The sequence below is a fragment of the Kogia breviceps genome, chromosome 14 (genome assembly GCF_026419965.1).
Source record: "Kogia breviceps isolate mKogBre1 chromosome 14, mKogBre1 haplotype 1, whole genome shotgun sequence".
In the NCBI taxonomy this organism is placed as follows: domain Eukaryota; kingdom Metazoa; phylum Chordata; class Mammalia; order Artiodactyla; family Physeteridae; genus Kogia; species Kogia breviceps.
Genome location: NC_081323.1, coordinates 12,588,316 through 12,609,251, shown reverse-complemented (window position 1 = coordinate 12,609,251; position 20,936 = coordinate 12,588,316).

The following is a 20,936-nucleotide window of genomic DNA, read 5'->3' as shown; positions in this document are numbered from 1 at the left end:
TCCCGGCCGAGGCGGGGTGGGCTTGCCCCTAACAGCCCCTCTGTTTCCGTCCGCGGAATAACCTCCGCTGACAGCCCGTGGCCGCTTCTGCAGTCGCTGCTTCTCTGCCTTCTGGGGGCCCCTGTCCACTTCAGGCCTTGGGGCGGCGTCCACGTTCTAATTCTAGAACTCGGTGCTGCACGGGGGCGGCCAGACCTCTCCCCGCCTGGGAGCAAGGGCTCCCTAGAGCATCAGGCTCCTCCCCTTTGGGCGGCCTCACCTTATTCCAGGCCCTGTAATTTACGGTCGCCCAAAGATGACATGTTTCCCTGAACGAAGGCCTGGCCCTCCCGCTGCAGACCCCGCGACTGTTATATTACCCGCTCTCTTTGCTTGTGGCATTTGTTATTTTCTGCAGTTGTCTTGGGTGTTGATGTATTTACCTCTTTCTCTACTGTCCGCCTCCCAGACTAGAACACGAGCTCCCTGGGGTCGGGCTGCCTCTGCCTCCTTCTCTCTTGTTTCCCTGGAGCCCACGACAGCGGTACCCAGAAGGAGCTCAGCGAGTGTGGGATGACTCAGACGACTGACAGAAAGAGTGAACACACGAGAGAGTGAGAGCGGACCTTTGGCCAAAGCTCTGGTGTTTATTTCTCATTTCCTTCTTGCCTGGCGCCTCCTTCCAACCTGGTAACTTGCTGGACTCGAAACCTGCTCTGTCTGGCCCGTGCTGTCCATGAGAACTTTCTGTGATGAGGACAGCACTGCGTATCCGTGCCGTCCAGTATGGTGACCATTAATCACATAGGACCAAGGGCACTTGAAATGTGGCCCGTGTGACTTAGGAGCTGAATTTTTAAATTTGTTCAGTTTTATGCACATGAACTTAAATAGCCACAAGTGGCTACCATGGAGGTTGGCACAGGACCCCATCCTCGGGGTCCTTCCTGGCCGTGTTCTCTAGATCCTGTCCTTCTGTCTGCCTGCCTGGCCCGTCCAGACTCCCAGCTCTCATCCCCCATCCTCAGCCTGGGGGTCGCCAGCCTCCTGCCAGGCGGGCCCCTCATTCACCCTTGGTTCAGGGCCGGTTCAGGTGCCACGGGCCTGGCGTCAGGCCCCAGGCTGATGAGAGCCCCCGAGGCCATGTCAGTGTGGGCTCAGGTGAGAGGTCCCCGAGAATACGGGACACAGGACCCACTTCTGCCACTCTGGGCGTCCCCACAGAAGGCCCCGAAAGCTCTAGAAATCTCTGAGACTGAAAGGGGGGCCGAGGTGTGTCAGCCAAGACTCTGGATCGCAAGGGGCAGAACACCGTGCAAACTGACACGAGCTGAAATAAAAATCTTCTCACTGCAGAAACGGCGTGGTCCAGCACTCCGTGGCTGCAGGCGCGGCTGGATCCTGGGGCGAAGTGACTTCTTCGGGAAATGGGCTCTCCCATCCTTCACGTCCCTGCCTCCTGGGTCGGCTCCATTCTTGGTCACGTTTCTCACGAGGGGGCAAAGGTGCCCCAGCGCAACAGGGTCCCATCCCACTGGTCCAGCAAGGACAGTAAAAAGAAAGGCCTCTTTCCCAAAATTCCAGCAAAAGTCCTGGGACTGACCCAGAGCCGAAAAGCTGGGCTCACAGACCCACCTCCTGATGGTAAACGCCCCTCCTCCTCCTGTTCTTCATCTCCTGCTCCCCTACCCTCCCTCTGTAGGGCTGGTGCCGTCGTCCTGACCACAGAGGACACAAGGAGGGTGCAGCCACGAGGGTGTCTCCACCCAAAGGCACTTCTGCTAACAGTTCACGGGTGGTTCTTGCCACCTGTTGGGAGAAAGATGGTCGCATCCTAGCAGCTCTCAGGAGGCAGCGTGTTTATGTCCAGGCCAGTCTGAGGCCCCCGGTCACTTCACAGCCCAGGTGAGAGTCAGAAGCAGGGGCGTTCCAGTTCCCGGGGCCTCCAAGGGCCAAGTTCTGAGCTCCAGGCTTTACTTACAGCAAATGGGCTTTGAAGGTCAGAGCGGTCAAACGTGGGCGCCTTGACATGGTGCCCCGACGTGACCTCCCTCACTTCCCTAAACCCCTCCTGTGTCCTCCCACTCCTTCCGCGGGTATTTGTTGAGCGGCTGCTGGGCTGCAGTGGCCCTGGAGATGGGGAAGTGACCGACAGCAGGGCCCCAGCCTCTCCAGGCTCGCAGTGGAGGGAGGGAGGTTTGCGGGAGCCCCATGCCCAGACCAGCCCGGCCCCATCGATGAACTTTCTGGTTTTCCCTTCGTGGAGCCCGTGGTCAGAGCACAGAGACACCCTGTGTTGTGTGTATTTTATGAACCTGGGTGACTTAAAAGTAACATGTAGCCGACAATGGTGGGGGCGGGGCACGGAGGGAGGATTTGAGGAAAGACCAAGAAAAGCGTGGAGATGCCAGTTTCTCCACCGAGAGCTGTGGGCTGATGGTCCTCACGTCTAAGCTTCATGGAAGCGGAAAGAGGGGGTTCCGTTTACTGAGGTTGTAAAGTTGGTCAACAGAAGAATTTAGAATAAAAGTGGACTTAATACACCCCAAGGTGCTGAAAGAAAGGTGAGCTGCCACAAAGGAACGGAAGTGTCCATTTTTCATAGCAAGAGAGCCAATATATATTATCTAGCAATGGCAACCCTAGAAATCGGCGTACGTATCATCTAGAATAGTGGTAATAACCGCCAGGCAGCCCCCAAACAGCAGAAGTTATAAGTAAATAAACAGCCTTTGGGAAAGGAAGAATTTCACTTTTCCTTTACACCATGCTCTGCTGGGTGGTCTTTTACAGTCATTTATTTGCATGTTAGTTTTATAATTGAACAAAACAAAACACGCCCTGCATGTTCTTTGTAAACGCGGAGAGGGGTCTCGAAGCACATGAAGTGGGTAATTCCCGGCTCTGCTGAGTCTAATCCCCGCTGCCCGGCCGTCACCCCCCTCACCAGGACCAGCGTGAGCATCGTGGTGTCTGACGGGATAAACGGGGTCACAGGGAAACGCTGTCCTGTCCTCCACCAGCATTTATCGAGTGCCTGCTGTGTGCATTGCACTGAGCCCTGTGTGGTGGGCAAAATGGGTGGGAGTGGATCTTTCTTTGGGGGCTTTGCCATCTTGGAGGCTACCTCATGGTGAAAGGACCCCAGACACCCAGGCTACAGGGACTTTCAAGTCCTCCCCGTGGCCGCTCCCTACACCAGGGAGGGACCAAGGTGTAGGACGGCGTTTTAGGCGCAGTCATGATCTCTATTTCCCTGCCAGGCCACCCAGATGAGCCTGGAATCCTTGTCAAACAGGGGGCTTGCTATGGGGGCAGCCTCTGCAGGACCTCCAGACACCCCTCCAGTGGGACTGCCCGCCCCAAGCTCCAGCCCTAGAGAAATCCTGGAGCTTCACTGCCCGCAGCTTCCGGCCATCATCTGGGCTCCGAGAACTGTGACCCCCGGGCTGGCACCGACCCCCGAGCCCATCGGCCCTGACAAGGACAGGCAACCCTCCATCTCGTATGCAGAACTCGAGGGCAGCCACCCGCTGCTTCGGGGGCCCCGTGCCCCAGGCGGTCATTATCCAATGGGCCCCGGTCGGTTGGCCAGGAGAGCGGGGCGCAGACTGGAGCCGTGCCCGCTGCCTTGTCGGAGCCCACCCTCCTCTGCGTGGAGCCGCGTCCGCCCTCGGGGTCACTCCTCCCGGCACCGTGCAGCCCGGCTTCGCTGCGTGGTTTGCAGCAGGTCTGCCTGTGGTGTCCCCCACGAATCATGTCCTCATCGAAGTGGGCAGCGAGGGAGATCACCTCTGTGCTTTGTGACCACCTAGAGGGGTGGGATAGGGAGGGTGGGAGAGAGGGTGATGCAAGAGGGAAGACATATGGGAACATATGTATATGTATAACTGATTCACTTTGTTGTAAAGGAGAAACTAACACACTATTGTAAAACAGTTATACTCCAATAAAGATGTTTAAAAAAAAAAAACAAAGTGGGCAGCGAACCTCACAAACCTGCCCCGGGGAGGCCTGAGAGCCGCCCTTGGGGGCGTGGGCACTGCGCTCAGGCAAGGGGTGAGCTACCTGGACCCTCAGGAGTCTCTCCACCCCCCAGACCCCTGGAGGGTGAGGTGTGGGCTCCTGCAGATTGGAACGAAGGTCACTTTTGGGTTCCTGTTCCAGATTGGGGGCCACGGGCATGGCCAGGGAAGGGGCAGGGAGGGAACACCCAGGCTTCTTCTAGGGCTCTCAGGCCACAGGCTGCACACAGGCTGGACACTCCCCTGGAGCAGGAACTGTGGTGCTTCAGAGGACAAATGGCGGGGAGGGGGCAGGAGGCAGGGCTTTAACCCTGGGGCGGGGCCGGCAGGGGAGGATGCCAGGGAGGAGGGAGGAAGAGGCTCAGTCCAGACGGTGAACCAGGTACAGAGACCAAATTTAAAGCCTGAACAGAATCCTGCCCAACCGCCCATGTCACCCCCTTCCACCTTGGTACCTGAAAGCTGGCAGCTTCCAGGGTTGGGGGCCAGGCTCTGCCCATCTTGTTGTCACATCTTCCTGGGCTGGTGCTCTCAGGCCAATGGCCAAGATGGCTCAGCACCAGGTCTACCTTCCAGCCAGCGAGGAGGGGAAAAGAAAGACGAGGAAGATTCCCTGTAAGCGGCACAGCCGGGAAGTCAGACCTGGTGTTTCTCTTTCATCCCATTGACCAGAACCTGGACCCTCACCACCCCAAGCCGAGCGACTGTTCTGGGCAGCCCTGTGTCCAGGTAAGCATCTGAGGCTTTGTCCCTATAAACGAAGAGAGCAGGGATATCGAGGAACAGAAGGCATCCTGCTCAGAAGCCCCTGGCAAGATAGATGAGCTCACCACAGGACCACCTAAGCCTGGCCCAGCTCAAGGGGAATTAAAACAAATATCCCGTGGAAGTTCAAGCCCCTTCCTTGTCTGCTTCCAGCTGGGGCCACACTTACGCGGAAGCCAGCTCTCCACCACTGGCTGCTGTGTGACCACAGGAAGGTAACCTAGCCTCTCTGTGCCTTAGTTCCCTTATCTGGAGGATGGAGATGCTAACAACCACAGGTGGTTATGGCTATGAGCATTAAGTGAATTAATTTATGTGAAACATTCAGAACAGAACCTGGCCCAGAGTCAGTAAGCACTCATCCATGTAGCTCGGGAGAGAGCACTCAGAACTGAACTACGGTCGGGGCACACAGCACACCTGGGGGCGGCCGCCCTGGGCTCTTCCTAAGCCCTGACCCCACCCGGTGTGAGCAATAACTGTGATGCAGTCCTTTCCATTTCTGGAGCTCTCCGAGTGGCAAGCACTTTGACGCACGTCTCTCTGTCTCGGAGCCCAACAGTCATGAGAGGTGAGTACTCTGGCAGCGGCCCCATCTCACAGAGGAGGAAACCTTGACCCAGAGAGGAGGCGTCCCTGCTGTCCCACAGCCACGTGGCCGGTAAACCGCCGGGCCGGGATGTGAGCCCAGGACTTCGGAGGCCAGGCTCACCCACTGAGTCGTCCCCAGTCACCTGCTGGGCAGAGCCCCGTGCCAGGGGCAGCTGGAGGTACTGGCCACACGGGGCTCAGGACAGGCAGGTCCCTGACTCCTTGGAGCTCACACTCAGGCGGGGAGGGGGCTGCTGTGGGCAGGGTGGGCAGGAGGGGCTCGCCGAGGGACAGCATCCCAGCAGGACGAACGGCCGGGGCAGAGGCCCTGGGTGGGGACGAACCTGCCGTGTAAGTGGCATAGAAGGAAGGGCAGTGAGTCCAGGAGAAGGAGCGGGAAGAGTGGGCAGGCCCCCCCGCGCTTTGACCCCAGGGCCTGCGCTTCTGGAAGCATCTCTGTCTCTTCAGGCATATTTTCCAGGCAGAGAACACTCCCACGGGGCAGGGAGGGCTCCCTGTGTGGGCGGGGAGGGAGTGGGGGACGTAGAGGACATGCCTCCGATGAGCCTGGGGGAAGCGCAGGCCGCCTAAGCCGCCCGCCTCAGCCCAGGCTGGGTCTTTCCTCGTCAGGCCTCCCCCGTCTGGTTGGGGCATCTCAGGATGAGGAGCAGGAAGTGTGACTGTCACTGCGAACACCTGCCTGCAAATCTCCTGACTCAGGCAGCAGCCTGTGACCGGCTTCCCTGTGCCGGTGGCAGGGACACTGACACGGGGGTTCCCTCCCTTTTAATCCCCTTCTGGTTCTGCCCATGTGAAATCAGGCTGTTTGAGCCTGCTGTTCTCTGTTTGGTTTTTATACCTTCCAGACAAGATGTAAAGGCAGAACACATGCATAAGGCATAATTATGACACATGGATTTGTTTAACTTTATCCCTGCAATTTCTCAAATATTCACGCAGTTAAAGAGTACCTTTGCATGAGACGCTCTCGGGAACAGGGACAGGACCACGGCTCACAGGAGTGGAAGACACTGTAAAGACACTGAGTTACTCATTCAGTCCTGTGTGCATTCGCGTGTCCCGCTGGCGGGCACACCCATACAGCAAGCACCACAGAGACTCACTGGTCCCCTTGTGTGTTTAGACAACATGTCACTTTGCATCACAAAACACGCAGTGATGTCAGAGGCGCCGTGAATCGCAGCAAAGGCTCCGGGCCTGGTATCCAAGAGACCTCGGCTTGCTGCTAAGTCACCGTCCCCGCTGTGAGAACCGGTGGCCGTATTGAGCCTCCCGTTGAAGGGAACTAAATTACATCTAGAATGACCCACATTGTGCCGCAGCCAATGACCCAGTTAACCTCTGGTTCATTTTCTGCTTCTCGGTGTCCTGGGAACGGGTGGTGTTTACTCCGATTGGGACAAGCCTTCATGACCATGCGTTTGTGTGCCAGCGCGTTGGCTGTCCTGGGCCCAGTGCTTTAATAGAAACCGGCCGATGGGCCAGGGCCCTGTGAAGCTGCAGAAAAAGAACGAGGTCCTTTTCTTTACCCTCCCTCCTTCCTCCGCCCTGATTTGCATGACTAAGCTTTCTGCTTTTTTTTTTTTTTTTAACGTGTTTGTTTGTCGAGTATTGATGTGTCTCGTACAGAGGAACAAATTATTTGCCCACTGGGCGGTGGCCTAACTTTGGCAGAAGGCTCAGCCGTGTCTGCGGCAAACTGGAGCCGGACAGCCCTGCTTGTCCTGGTCGAGGCAATTCCAGGAGGAGGATTTCCAGGGATGTAAGGATCAGAATTACATTGGTCTCCAGCTGACTCATGAAGGGGGATCTTGGCAAAGGAAGCCTGGATGGATAGGAAGGAAAGAAAAGATCCTCTTCTGTGGTTTGAAAAAAATCTAGCTAAATTTAACAAAAAGCTCAAAATTGTCTCTAAATGAGGCTGCAGCTTCCCTGGGGAAAGAGAAGACTTGCTGATTTTTCAAAAAGTGGGTCTCACGTCTCTCAGCCCCCATGTCACCTTTTCTAAACAAATATTTTATAATTTCCACATTGGTATTTTGAAACGAAGTTCATAGATAATATAACCTTACCTACATGTTTTTTAAAAATTCAACTTAATGGCTTAACTGTAATATAAAAAGAACTATAAGAATAGTAATTTATGTACAGTAATTTGCAATAAAGCAATGCATATTTCAACACGCAAATGCCCTGGCATGACCACGCTAGAAGAACCCAGGAAGCGGTAAATGCAGACTGGGATCTAGCGAGCAGCGTAAACATCTGAAATGTCGGATTGAGGGATGCGGTGGTTCAAAGGGATGCACCACCGCCGGCAAACTTTCTCAACAAAACGAGTACGAGCTTCCCTTGATTTACGCCATGGTTTCTGTCCCGGGAAACTCGGGGAATATTAAAACAGTGCAACAAGCACTATTATTGCTTCCACGTAGAATGGATTCTCCTTTGGGGACTCAGAGCATCGTAAATAGGGTTTTTTCACACGAACATCCAGTGGAACCTTTGAAACTGATGCAAGATGCAAGACAGTTCTGCAGGGTGTGGGCCTGGCCTGTGTATTGTGGTCACCTGGTGTCCCCAGCCTCCACCCACTGAACACCAGTAGCCCACAGCCCATCCCTGTGCCATCGACGTCACCTCTTAGGGGACGACACCCCCGTTTTGTAAGCACGGCCCCACGGGTCAGCACACACGTGTCGGAGGCTGAAGCCTACAGTTGTCTCACCTGAAGTTCCCCTTGCATGTGGCCTTTCCCTGGCTGGCTGCCCACCCCGCCCAGAAAGAGAAAGGCAGCCCAAGGACACCTCGACTACCTCAGGCCTCCCCCGCCCCTGCCCCCAACCCCACCCCAGGCAAAAAAGGGCAGCGTCCTCAAACCCTGTCCCTGCAGAGGGGGCTGGCCTCCTGGTGTTTGAGGGCTCCGATACAGACATCCATCCCTCAGTATCTTCAAGGCATTTGTTCCAGGACCCTCCGCAGAATCCCAGGATGCTCAGGTTTCTGCAGACCGTCCTCCACGTCCACGGGTCCTATCCAAGGCTGGTTGAACTCACAGGTTCGGAGGGGCCGATGGCACCTCCGTTCCCAGCTCCTCAGGGGCCTGAAAACCTCCTCCCTCTGTAACACTGACTTAGGAAACCCCTCAACACCAGTTGTGCCTGTCATGTGGGTCCTGAGGGTCTCTACCAAGGGGCCTCTAATTATTTATCAGTTTCTTTGTTTATCCATTATCTCTATTACTGAAACTCTATCACGATAACTGCATAAGTCAAGATACGTATGGTCAACCCAGCCACACCCTAACCAACAGGGCGCGTCTCCGTGATCACGGTCCGTTTTCACATACAGGCGGACTCTGTCCACAACCATTCTCCCAATATTCCGCCACGCCTCCCTCCTTTCCAAGTCTGCTCCAGTGTTCACCCCCTACTCCGTCTCCTTCCCCCTCCCTGCCCCACTCCCAGTGAACAGCTGAATAAAATGTGCATCCTTTTGCAACTTCCTACACACTCCCAGACTCACATCCAAACTTAGACACACTGATAGGGATTTCCTGACCTCTCTTCGTAAGGATCTGGGCAGGGGGCGGGGTTCCCCCCCAAATATGATTTTACTACATAAATTACTCAGCACCATGCTTTCTCCGTCCTCAATATATTATGGACCTTTTCTGGATCAACAGATCAAGATCCAACTCAACATCCTGAACCAGCTGTCCAACAGTTCATAGTGGGCATCTGCTGCGTTTTAAATAGGTCGTTTTCAGAGTCTGGGGTCAACTGTAATCAGCTATAGGAGCACGGTGATGAATATCTCAGAAGACATGTCCTTGTACTGGGGAGCCTTTGTTTCTATGGGATACACTCCTAACAATAGCATCCGCTGGGTGGAAACGTATGCGTGTGTTGAAGTCAGAGGTGATGGAGAGATGAATTCTGCCAGGGGCGGGACAAGACAGGATTCGTGGTGGAGGAGGCATCTGAGGCAGTTTTTGAAGGATAAGGAAGGTGGGTGGGCTGGGGAGGGTATTCCCTAAGACAGGTGACAGAACCCCACTGTGCGGGAAGAGAAAGAAACCCACAAAGAAAAAGTCTTCCAAACCAATTCCATGGAGGGAACAGCACATTTTTTGGAAATCAGAAGAGCCAGATTCTGGCTCATTGTCTGCAGGTCACTCTCTGGGTGACCTTGGGTAAGTCCTTTCCCTCTCTGGGCTCCAGTTCCCTTATCAAATTAAGTAGTTGGACTAGATGACCCTTTAAACATCTTCCATGTGAAGTTTCTGTGATTAAATGAGAACCACGTATATGATAGTTTTCTGGAGTCTAAAGCACTAGTGGTCATAACAGATTCCTCCTCCAATGATGACCTATGTCCATTTGGTTAAATCTGATACAGCCCTCTCTTATGCCCGCAACACCTTCCCTCCCTCCCTCCCATCATTTCTTCCTTTTTTCCTTCCTTCTACAAACATTTGTGGGATGCCTCCTATATGTGAAGCAACGTCCCAGAAGCTGGTGTGAAAAAATCGACATGATCTTGCCATCATGGGCATCCTGAGACCATCCACCTGAGAGTTTTCTCTTGGCCTGTGGCCAGGGGTGCAGACAGTTGGTGGCACATGGGAATCAGGGGGTACGCGATCAGGACTGGCTCCAGCTGCCCCAGGAGGAATGCCCCGGCTCCTTCCCCTTCCCCAGTGTGCTTCCTGGGACCATCCCTCACATGGACAAGTTGCACTAAAATCCCTGTCTAGAGGTCTGCTTCTGGGAAACCCAACTGAAGCCACATAGAGATCAAATGGGAACCTGGGATAACAAGATAGAGAGTAAGCTGGGTGAGTGAGGTGCTCTGTCAGGGCTGTCCCCAAGGCAAGTGGAAGCTGCAGGGTGAAGGTCTGGGGGAGGGGCATTCCAAGCTGAGGGTCTGCACGTGCAAAGGCCCTGAGGCAGGAACAAGATCAGCATATTGGCCAATACTCCTGATAAATGAATCTAAACAGGATACATGATGATGATGCTAATAATAATAGCAGCCAATGCACACAAGGCACTGACTGTAGGCCTGGCACTGTTCTAAGCACTTTTGCTGTATCCTCCTAACAGCCTCATAGGGGATGTGCCCTTATTGCCCCATTTTCTGGAGGAGGAAACCAAGGCACAGGGAGGTGAAGCCGTCCCCCCATCCAAGGTCATCCAGCTGGTTACTGGTGGGGCCAGGATGTTCCTCCCCTCTGCTCACGCTGGGAAAGGTCTGAGGGGAGGGTGTTCACTTTGCACTCCCCCAGGGCCCTGCTCAGAAACTTGGCAACCAGTGGACAGCAGTACTAACTGCGACATTTGTCCAGCACTGACCCTGTGCCAGGCCCCTTCTATGCACTTCACACGGACTAATTCCTCTGATCCTCACATCAACCCCATAAGGTAGGGGAGGTGGTCACCGTGTGACGGAGGAGGAAACTGAGGCACAGAGAGGCTGAGGGCTGGGAAGGACTGAGCCCGGCTTCCAGTCCAGGCCGATCTAACTCCAGAGACCCTGCTCATAACTGCTGTACGTACACAAACGAGTGTGTGCGCGTACACGTTAGTGTACACACACACCTGCGTGTCTGTGAGGCCTCCACATGCGTGTGCGCACACAGAAGTCAAGGGAATTATATCGCAAGGGCTGAAGCGTTCTGCTGCTGATCACACAGCAGCTATGAACCAGAATTTAAGCCCAGTCAGGTTACTGTGGAGCCTCCCCATTTGGAGCAGAATAAAGCAGATAATCAAGGTTGAAATGATGGACACCAGGATTCTGTGCTACCCTAGTCCCTCCTCGCGTGTGATTATAAACCGAAGAGCTGAAACCCAGTCAGGCACCATCAGCGCAAAGCAAGCTCGCGGATCCTACCGGGGATGCTCTCCTCAAAGTGTTATTTGCTGGCTCAGTGTCCTCGTCTGTGAAATGGGGCTAACGAGCATCCTCCCCGCCAAGGGCTGTTGTGAAGATTAAATGAGATGACACCGTGAGTGGCTAGAGCCAGGCCTGGCACACAGTAGGTGCTCCATACCTGCTGGCTGATATAATTATTGCCCCAAGGATAAGCGGGCCCCTCCCCGACTCCACTGCCTGCCTTCCTGAAGGAGAGTCACGCTGGTATCATTGTTTCACAGCGTCCTGGCTCCCAAAGCCCAGTGAATGGTTACAACCAGAGACTCGCCAGCCTTTGTCTCCCTGCACTGGGCTGACATGACCCAACGTCACGGGATTTTATTCTTTTCTTTCCTTTGCCTGTTCCTTTCCTGTCCGGATCAACAGTCAGATAACAGCTGCCCCTGGATCTTGTGTTTTCACAATTTTAATAACGCACAGGAAATTGGGTGGCTTAGGGATTGCGACATCAGGGGGTGAGCTGTCACCGTGTGGACCGAAGACGGAGGGTCAAGGGCAAGAAGGAGCCTTGATAGGCTCCAAGGGCCCAAATTAAATTAAATGCAGGGAGTGCTTTGTTCTTGTGAGAAGTTTCCGGTCAGAGGAGGAGTGGGCACCTCCCAGCGGTGAGTTGCAAACGAAGGATTCGGTCCTTTGTTTTCCCTTTGGGGGCTGAGTGTCTCCCCACCAAGGCCGGAAGCCTGACCCAGGCCCTGCCGCCTCCCCGTCTTACTCTGCGCGCCCTGCTGCCAGGCACGCGGTCCCTGCTGTTCCCCGAGACACAGCCAGGTGGTGTCCCCTCCCCAGATTTTGTCCTTGATCCTCCCTCCACGCCATCTTCACAAACTGGCCTCCACCTCCACTCTCGGCCTCGGCTCTAACAGCGGCTCAGAGGGACACAGTGTCTTAGGGGCCCCGATGCTGCCCCCGCCCTCTGCTGGTCCACCGCCCTGCTGGATTTCCTCGTAGCCCTGTCACCATTTTAAATATTCTGAGTGTATCTTCAGTGTGAGCTCCAGGAGAATAAGGATCTCATCTTTCTTATTTACCTCTCTCTCCCAAACACCTAGAAGGTGCCAAGCACATAATATACATAAGTGCTCAATACAGAAATCCCTGTTGGGTGAATGAGTGGATGAATACCTGTGTGAATGAATGAATGAATGACTTGATCACTAGCTCCTCAGTAAGAACTGTGGCTGAATCATTTTGCCCTAGAGTTGTTGAGCGTTTTTCCTCTCAGCCTGTGTGAACCCCCATCTCACTGGTCATTTGACCCCGTTGGCACCAACAGAGCCCCCATAGCAAACTGGACGCTGAAGTCAGGGGTCCAGCTGATGGGAAGACTTATGGAACCGTGCCCACCTCTCTCTGCCTGGATGTCTTAGCTTTGGGCAGATTCAATCTTAGGTGACGAAATCAAGCTGTCCCTTCTTTCCCTCCACGCAACTATAGCCCTCTTTATACCACGACTGAAAGCTCATCTCCTCCACAAATCCAAGAAAATGGAAAATTTTCCCAGTATTGTCTCTAGTGCCTAGAAAGGCCCTGGTGGTGTTTTCTACTTTTCTTTACCAAACGAGTCATTGGGCACCAAATCCCAAGTACATGTGCTCAGCGATCACCTAGTGATGCCTTGAATGAACAAAGATCGTTTATTCTGGTTTCTCTTTTCATGCCTTTGCTCCAGGGAGAGCCCCCTGAAGGCAAGAGCTGTGTTTGAGTATCTTTGTGTCTCCCTTTCCTGAGGCAGGAGGAGCTCAGCAGACGTCTCAGATGTGATGTGATGTGATTTGTAAGGGACATGAAGAGCTGACAGTCATCATCTAGAAAGTGTGGTCACTCCGGGGGTATCCTAAACAGAGCAATCACTTTTCCTTCAGCAACAGATCTTTGGTCCTGCATTTTTTAATATCATGAATATTTCAAGCCAGTCAAAACAATATAAAGAAGAATATAATGAATGACTATGATCTCATCAGCCAACTCTGAAATCTTATCATACTGTATTTGCTTCAGATGTTTTTCTTCTAAAATACCACACAGCTTGATTAAAGCCCCTTGTGCCCCCTCACCCCAGCTCCTTCTCTCTGCCCACAAGCCTCCACCTGGTGCTTATCATTCCCCCGCAGAGCTTCATGACTTACCATATCTGTGTGTCTGCAAATATTATACAGCACGGTTTGTATGCTTCAAATGGTGCGTGAATGCCATGTGGCTTTCTGCAGCTTGCTTTTTTGTTTAAACCTAACTACCATAAAGCATTCCACTGGATCTAGGTGTAATAAGCAAATAAAAATAGACATGCTGTGTAGGGACAGGACGTAAGAAGTAGGATGGAGGGAAATCAAGTGGGGTTCAAGGATCGAGGGGGATATGAGGGGTGTGATTTTACACAGTGGTTGGGGAAAACTCAATTTGAAAAGGAGACATTTAAGCAGAGATCTGAATGAAGTAAGGGTGTAAATGTGGCTGAGAGTGACCAACTAACACATCACAGTTTCCCAGGGACTTTTTCAGCCCTGAGCGTCTCAAACAAACCAGGGCTCCCTGATGGAAGAGCATTCCGGAGGAGGGAATAAAAAAATCAGGGAGTAGAAAAAATCAGAGGTGAGCAAGTTTGGCTTGTTGAAGGAAGAACAGGGCCCAGGGTGGCTGAGTGGGATAAGCATTTCTGGAAGGGGAAGCTGATGAAGTCCAAGAGGTGTCCCAGGGGAGCACAGAGAGGTCCACATACACCACGTACATCACACAGGGGGACTAACGGGTGAGTTATGCACCACTGTGAATTCAAACTTCACTCCTGACATTTTTAAAATTTAAAATAAATTTTAAAAATAACTTAAAAAAATTATCATCCAGGAAAATTGATATTTTTTTCTTTTCTATGTGTATATTTCTAATAATTTTAACACATGTAGAGATTCATACAACCACCACCTCCATCAGGATCCAAAACAGTTGCATCATCTCTCATAATTCCCTCATGCTGTACCTTTAAGAAATCCCTGACAAGTATTGATCTGTTTCCCATCACTACCGTATTGTCTTTCTGGGAATGTCAAATAAATGGGATCATCACAAAGTACGTAAATTTGGGGAACTGGCTCTCTCCCCAGCACAGTGCCTATTAGACTCATCTAAATTGTAGTATGTAGCAATATTTCCTCCCTTTGTACAGCTGCATAGTACTCCATGGTGGGTTTGTTTATCTGTTTACACATTGGAGAACATTTGGGCTGTTTCCAGCTTTTGGATTTTGTATCTGTGTGTTATTTTTGAGAATTTCATAGCAATCGTACTCTGGGTATTACAATGCCTGCAGGAAAGTGCTATAGACAGAAGCTCTGCTCTATATTAGAATGTCCTGCATTGATTAAGATCTTAGGATTTTAGGGAGAATATCTCCTTCCCTCCTCTACTTCCTGGTGGCAAGCCCCTAATTTGTCAGGATGTTCACTTTAAATAGTAGAGAATAAAATATTTTCAAGCCCTATTTCTAGCTTTACTACATACCTTAGGTAATAATTTCTGCCCCTTCCTTTTAAAAGGACCAGGGCTATTCAAAAAATAATACATTTCGTTATGTAACTTTAAAATAAGAACAAAATCCAAAGATCAAAGAAGGGTCCCTCTGTTCCAAGTAGCTCAATCAGAATATCTAGAAAATATGAAACTTGCCCTGTCCCCTGCTGTCCGGATGGAAGGAATTGGGGTTACAAAGGAACCCACGGAATCTCACCACTAAATCTTTTCTGTTTATGAGCTTACTCCGTCAAGCCCTGGTGGGTTCGGTTTTGTTTGAGGTTTAACAGGATTTCAGACTTTTGGGGTGGTCTCTTTGGATTTTCTCCTTCTTTTTCCTTTTGATGCTTAAAAATACCCCACAAGACCAAAGAAACAACTGTGGCAGAGAAGATTGGAATTACACAGGCTGTAGTTCCTTTTCACATAAACGTTAAAGTGTGGATTGGAATTACACAGGCTGTAATTCCTTTTCACGTAAACGTTAAAGTGTGTCACCCCTGGGGGTGTGTGATTTTCTTGGCACCAGAGGCACAAAAAGTGCGAGGCTTGTTTCAATAAAGATGCAGACTTGGCTACATCTAAGTAGAATAAGTGTAAGCAGGTATCGATCTGTCTCCCTGCACTAGAATGAAAACTGCATAGGGGCAGGACTATGCCTGGTTTGCTCATTGTGAGTCCCTGGTGCCTTGCATGGCACAGAAGCTCAATGGACAGAATCGAGACACTTGCTCCTGGATCATGTCACCATACAAACATAGCCATAAATGTAACTGCCACGTAGAAAAATTTCCATGGGCCACCTAACTCACTTCTCCAAGCACCAGTGGCAAGCAGGTCACAATTTTGGAAGCATCGTCCCTGCCCCAGATCCCTCCTGCTGTTCGCCTCGGTGGACCTGCCCATGCTAGCAGAGCCTTATTTCCATCTCGGGCCTCTCCCTCCCCACCTGGCTGTTTCTGGGCCCAGGACCCCTCACTGCCTGAGGCTAAGCCCACTTGGGACCATATCCAACTCCTGGGGCTCCTGTCTCTTCTGGCCTGACCCGTCCCTCCCGCTTCCTCAGTTCAGGGCTCTCATTCTGACAGCCTCCCTCTGAGCCTGAGATGCTGACATAATTAGCATTCTGCATTCCACCTGGATTTGCATAATCATGCACATTTAGTGACCTCATCTGTACTGTAATTACTGACTTTGCTCTGACATTCCAAACTTCAACTCTGCTATCAATACATGTCTCTTCTCCCTCCTACATTTGCTGCAGTGGGATTTTTAAGGTGGTTTTTGCAGACCCCTGGCTTTCTCAGACATGACTCTGGCTACAAAAATGCAAAAGGATCAATGCCCCTTTATGTAAGCATTTCTCCCTCTAAAGTCAGGGCAGGTGGGTGGCATGGACTTCGGTGCCATCATATTTAGTACTTGGCGGAGGGACAGAGGAGGCCTGTCATACTTTCCATACAAGCATCTGCTCCCTGAAAACACACAAGACCCTCATTGTCCCCTGCAGAGAGGGAAATGTGTCCCGGTCCCAGTGAATCAGATAGAATGCCTTGACCAAGATTTCCAGGATAGCCGAGTCAGAGGAGTTTGCAAGCGGTGGTCCTATTGACTTTGGGAAAGATGGGTGGGCAAATTCTCTAGAGCAGGCTTTTCCACTCTTTTTTGACTGTGTTGTGGATTCAGTGTTTGTGCCCGCCCCAAATTCCTAGGCTGAAGCCCTAACTTCCAGTGTGGTTAGATCTGGAGATGGGGTCATTAAGGAAAGTAATTATGGTAAAATGAGCTCATAAGGGTGGAGTCCTGATCTGACAAGATGGTGGCCTCATAAAAAGATGGTGGCCTCACCAGAAAGCTTGTTCTTTTTCTCTCCCCCTTTATGTGTGGAGGAAAGGCCATGGGAACACACACAGCAAGAAGGCGGCCATCTGCAACCCAAGAGGAGATCACTCACCAGACACCAACCCTGCTGGCACCTTGATTTTGCACGTCCAGGCTCCAGACCTGTGAGAGAATAAATGTCTATTGTTCAAGCCCCCCAGCCTGTGGTATTTTGTTTTGGCAGCCGAGCTGACCAAGGCAGCAACCCACAGTTAGAGATGCATAGCTTCTCAGACACAGGGCAAGCACACGTGTACACTCACACACTCTCACACTGCATGAAAAAGCAGCACCTTCCCCACAAACGGACACGAGGTATTTTCTCTTCCATTGCATTCCATCTGATTCAATTCTGCTATATTCTGTTCTGTTTCCTACCTTTAAAATGCTGATTGTGACCAACTAAATTGATTTCATGACCCATTAATGGGTGGCAAGGTCAGCCTGAGAACTTTGCTCTACGAGGGCCCCGTTCTTTCTTCGGTTTTTGAAAGACAAGCCCCTCCAGATGCTTCCCTAGAAGAGACCCCAGGAGGCAAGATACCCGGCATCAGAGCATCGTGGAATAATAGTTTTTTTCAATGAAAACCTCCTATGTCCCCAGAGACGCAATCAGCAAATTCCACAATGCAAGAAATGACCCGTCTTTCTTCAAAAAAACAAATATCAAGAAAAAAGGGAAGGATGTTATACACTGGTGCCATCTAATACAGCAGCCACTAGTCACCTGTAGTGCACTGAGCCCCTGAAATGCAGCTAGTCTGAACTGAGATGTGTTCTAAGTGTAAAATACACATCTAATTTTAAAGACTGAGTATGAAAAAAATATTGTAAATATCTCTTAATAATGTTTAGATAGATTATATGTTAAAATAACATTTTGGATACATTGATTAAGTAAATATATCAGAATTAATTTCATCTTTTTCTTTTTTTTAAATTTACTGTCTAGGAAATTCAAAATTACACTTGTGGCTTGTTATTGAATGATGCTTTTATAAACTAAAACAGACTCAAGAGACACATCAATCAAAGAAAATATATAGAACTTTTCTGGATCCTGATTCAGAGAAACTAACTGAAAAGAAAATGAGACAATTGGGGAAATTCGAAAACTGACTTGGTATTTGGTGATATTAAAGATATTAAAAATTAGAATTTTAGGGGTGATGATTCTGTTACAAAAGAGAGTTTTTTTTAGAAATATGTACAAATGAAGTAATATTGGGGATTTACTTCAAAATAAATGAGAGGAAGAAAAAAAACAAGGAGAGGAGGTCACAGATGAAACGAGTTTGGCCATAGGTGTTGAGGAGTTCATTACGCCTTCTCCTTACTTTCACATCTGTTTTAAATTTTCCAAAATCTGAAATAAAGTTTTGAAAGGCTGTAAAAATCTACTGCATAAAAAAATTGTAAACAAAATCAAACCCCAGACAGACGGCACATGTATTCCATGTGGTAAACAGTGCTTATCAGGGTAAACTCCAGAGAGGGACTGCCAGCGTTCAGATCCGAACTTTCCCCCCACCAGTAAGCCGTGCGATCTCGGGCAAGTGACGTAGCTTCTCTGTGCTTCATTTTCCTCCTTTTTGAAAAAATATTTATTTATTTGGTTGCACCAAGTCTTAGTTGCAGCACGTGGGCTCCTTAGTTGTGGCATGCGAACTCTTAGTTCTGGCATGCATGTGGGATCTAGTTCCCTGACCGGGGATCAAACCCAGGCCCCCTGCATTGGGAGCGTGGAGTCTTATCCACTGTGCCACCAGGGAAGTCCCATTTTCCTCCTTTGTGAACGGAGATAATAGTAACTGGATGATGGGGGCATCCATTTCCAATAGCTGCTGTAACAGCTGACCACAGACTTAGCGGCTTAGAACGACACATTAGTATCTTACGTTTCTGAAGGTCAGAAGTTTAAAATTAGTCCACAGAACCGCGTTCCTTCTACAGGCTCTCAGGGACAATCTGTTTCCTTACCTTTTCCAGCTTCTACAGACTGACTGCATTTCTGCGCGCAAGACTCCGTCCTCCATCTTGAAAGAAAGCAGCGTAGATTTCGCTCTTTTCCTTGACCTCCTGCCTTCCCCTTATAAGGAGGCTTGTGATTACTTTAGGCCCACGTTGATAATCCAGGCTCATCACCCCATCTCAAGAACCTTAACTTAGTCACACCTGCGACATTTCTTTTGCCAAGTGAAACAACATATTCACAGGTTCTGGGGATTAGGACACGGATGTCTCCCAGGAGACATTATTCAGTGAGCACAATGGGGCTGCTATGAGAATTAAATATGTCGAGCACTTACAAGTGGACCTGGCACATTGTAACCACTAGTTAAGCATTAATGATTATTATTACATAGTATTCATTAATCAATTTTTAAAATTTTGAACCCATCCGAAAAAAAGTTGCAGCCAGGTATAGTTTGTAACTGAAGGAGTAAAAATGGAAACTACTTAGAAGAATCCTGGAGTGTGTCCTTTGCCCCCATTCAATTCCATCTCTTCCTCTTTCCTGCTGGCTGGGCAGTGGGTATAATGGCTGGAGCTGGAGCCACCATCTTGGACCATGAGGTAACCCGGGGAATGGAGGCCTCTTGTGGCAGAAAAGCTTGGTAGAGCACAGCTCCCACCCCCAGCCTGTTACACGAGTCAAAAATAAATTTATATAGTGCTAAATCTTCTTTAATCTGGGGCCTGGGTCACTCACAGCAGAATGTAATCCTACTGATACTTTAATTTTAATCTGTTTCCCATAAATCATAAGAGGCGCCAAATATGCAGAGAGGCCACAGCATGAAATAAGAAAACAGGCTGCATCTGGAGACCCAAAGGGCTTTGTTGTTCTCTTTCAATATACAGAACCGAGTGGGGAGCCAATGTAATCAGCCCAGTTTGTCCCAACCGGGGTTTCATGTATTTCTTCCTTTTTGATCATCTTTTTAAACATCATGATCCTTGATGAGGCAAAAAACGTGAAAAGAAAATTGAACTCATGCTATAAAACCACGTGTAGAAAGAAACGGATGGTTCAGGTAGAAAGTACGAGTGAGTGATGGTTCTGTAGCATAAAGCCCAGGACATCAGGGTGCTGCCCTGGTGCCACAACCAGCCCAGATCCCTGGTGGGCAGAGTAAAGTGGGAACAGAAACTAAGAATACGGGGATGGAAGCAGGGCAGCCTTGCCTAAAAAGCATTGAACCCTGTGGACAGAGAGAAAGAGAAAGAAAGATTCATCTTGAGAACACAACCTTGAATCCTGCCAGCCCATGGATGCCCGTGAGAACTAGCTGTGTGGTTTTCATTCCCTGCACATCCTCGGAGGCACCCTGTTTTGGAGGAGGGAAGCCCCATCCAACACTATGTTAACTTCATTTGGAATTCTAGCCAATTCAGCCCAACACACACACATGCTTAGGCCGGTACCCAAGGTGATCAAGACGCCTTTGTGACTGTGCAGGGGTGGGTATTGCTGACAGCTGATCTGGCATCTCCCATCTCTATCCTCACTACTAAGCGGTCCTTGGCTTGGTCAGGAATATCCTGCTCCCCTCTGCATCCCGGGAGCCTCAGGGAGGCGGACCCCACTGCTGCTACAGAGCTGCTCCGTCGGTAATCCCATCTTCCTTGCCTGTGATTGGGTGAAATGTGGACACGTGACCCAACCAAGGCCGAGGACATTCTAGGAGGTATTTTCTGGGGGTTTATGAGCAACGCTCCGGGAGAGAGTCCAGAAATGGCTCTATTTCCCCTGCTGGACAGGAGCAAAGAGGTCAGACAGGAAGGAGATGAAGCCTAGACTGTGGCAAGCAGAGTGTCCTCGAGGACACCTGCAGGTTGCCGAATCAACCGCCCCTGCAGCCCACCTGCCCCCTCCCTTCCAGTGATATGAGCCAACACGTGGTGTGACAGAGCAACCTTTATGAAAGTTGGGCAAATTCATCTTACTTCATATTGAATCCATGGTGTGTGATGGACGACTGTGAACTAGACTTTTTGTTGCTGTCATTGTGATCATTGTCATTTGTTTGTTTTGTCTACTTTTAGCAAGAATACCCACAACCATGTTTGAAAGTTACCTGATATCCATCACCCTGGAGATCATGAAGGGAGAGCACCACAAAGGTGATAGTTTAATGATCAAGAATGAGTGGACTTTTGAAAATATAATGGTATTAAAAAATAATGAATAAAAACGATCACAAGTTCTTCCTAAGATGATAAACC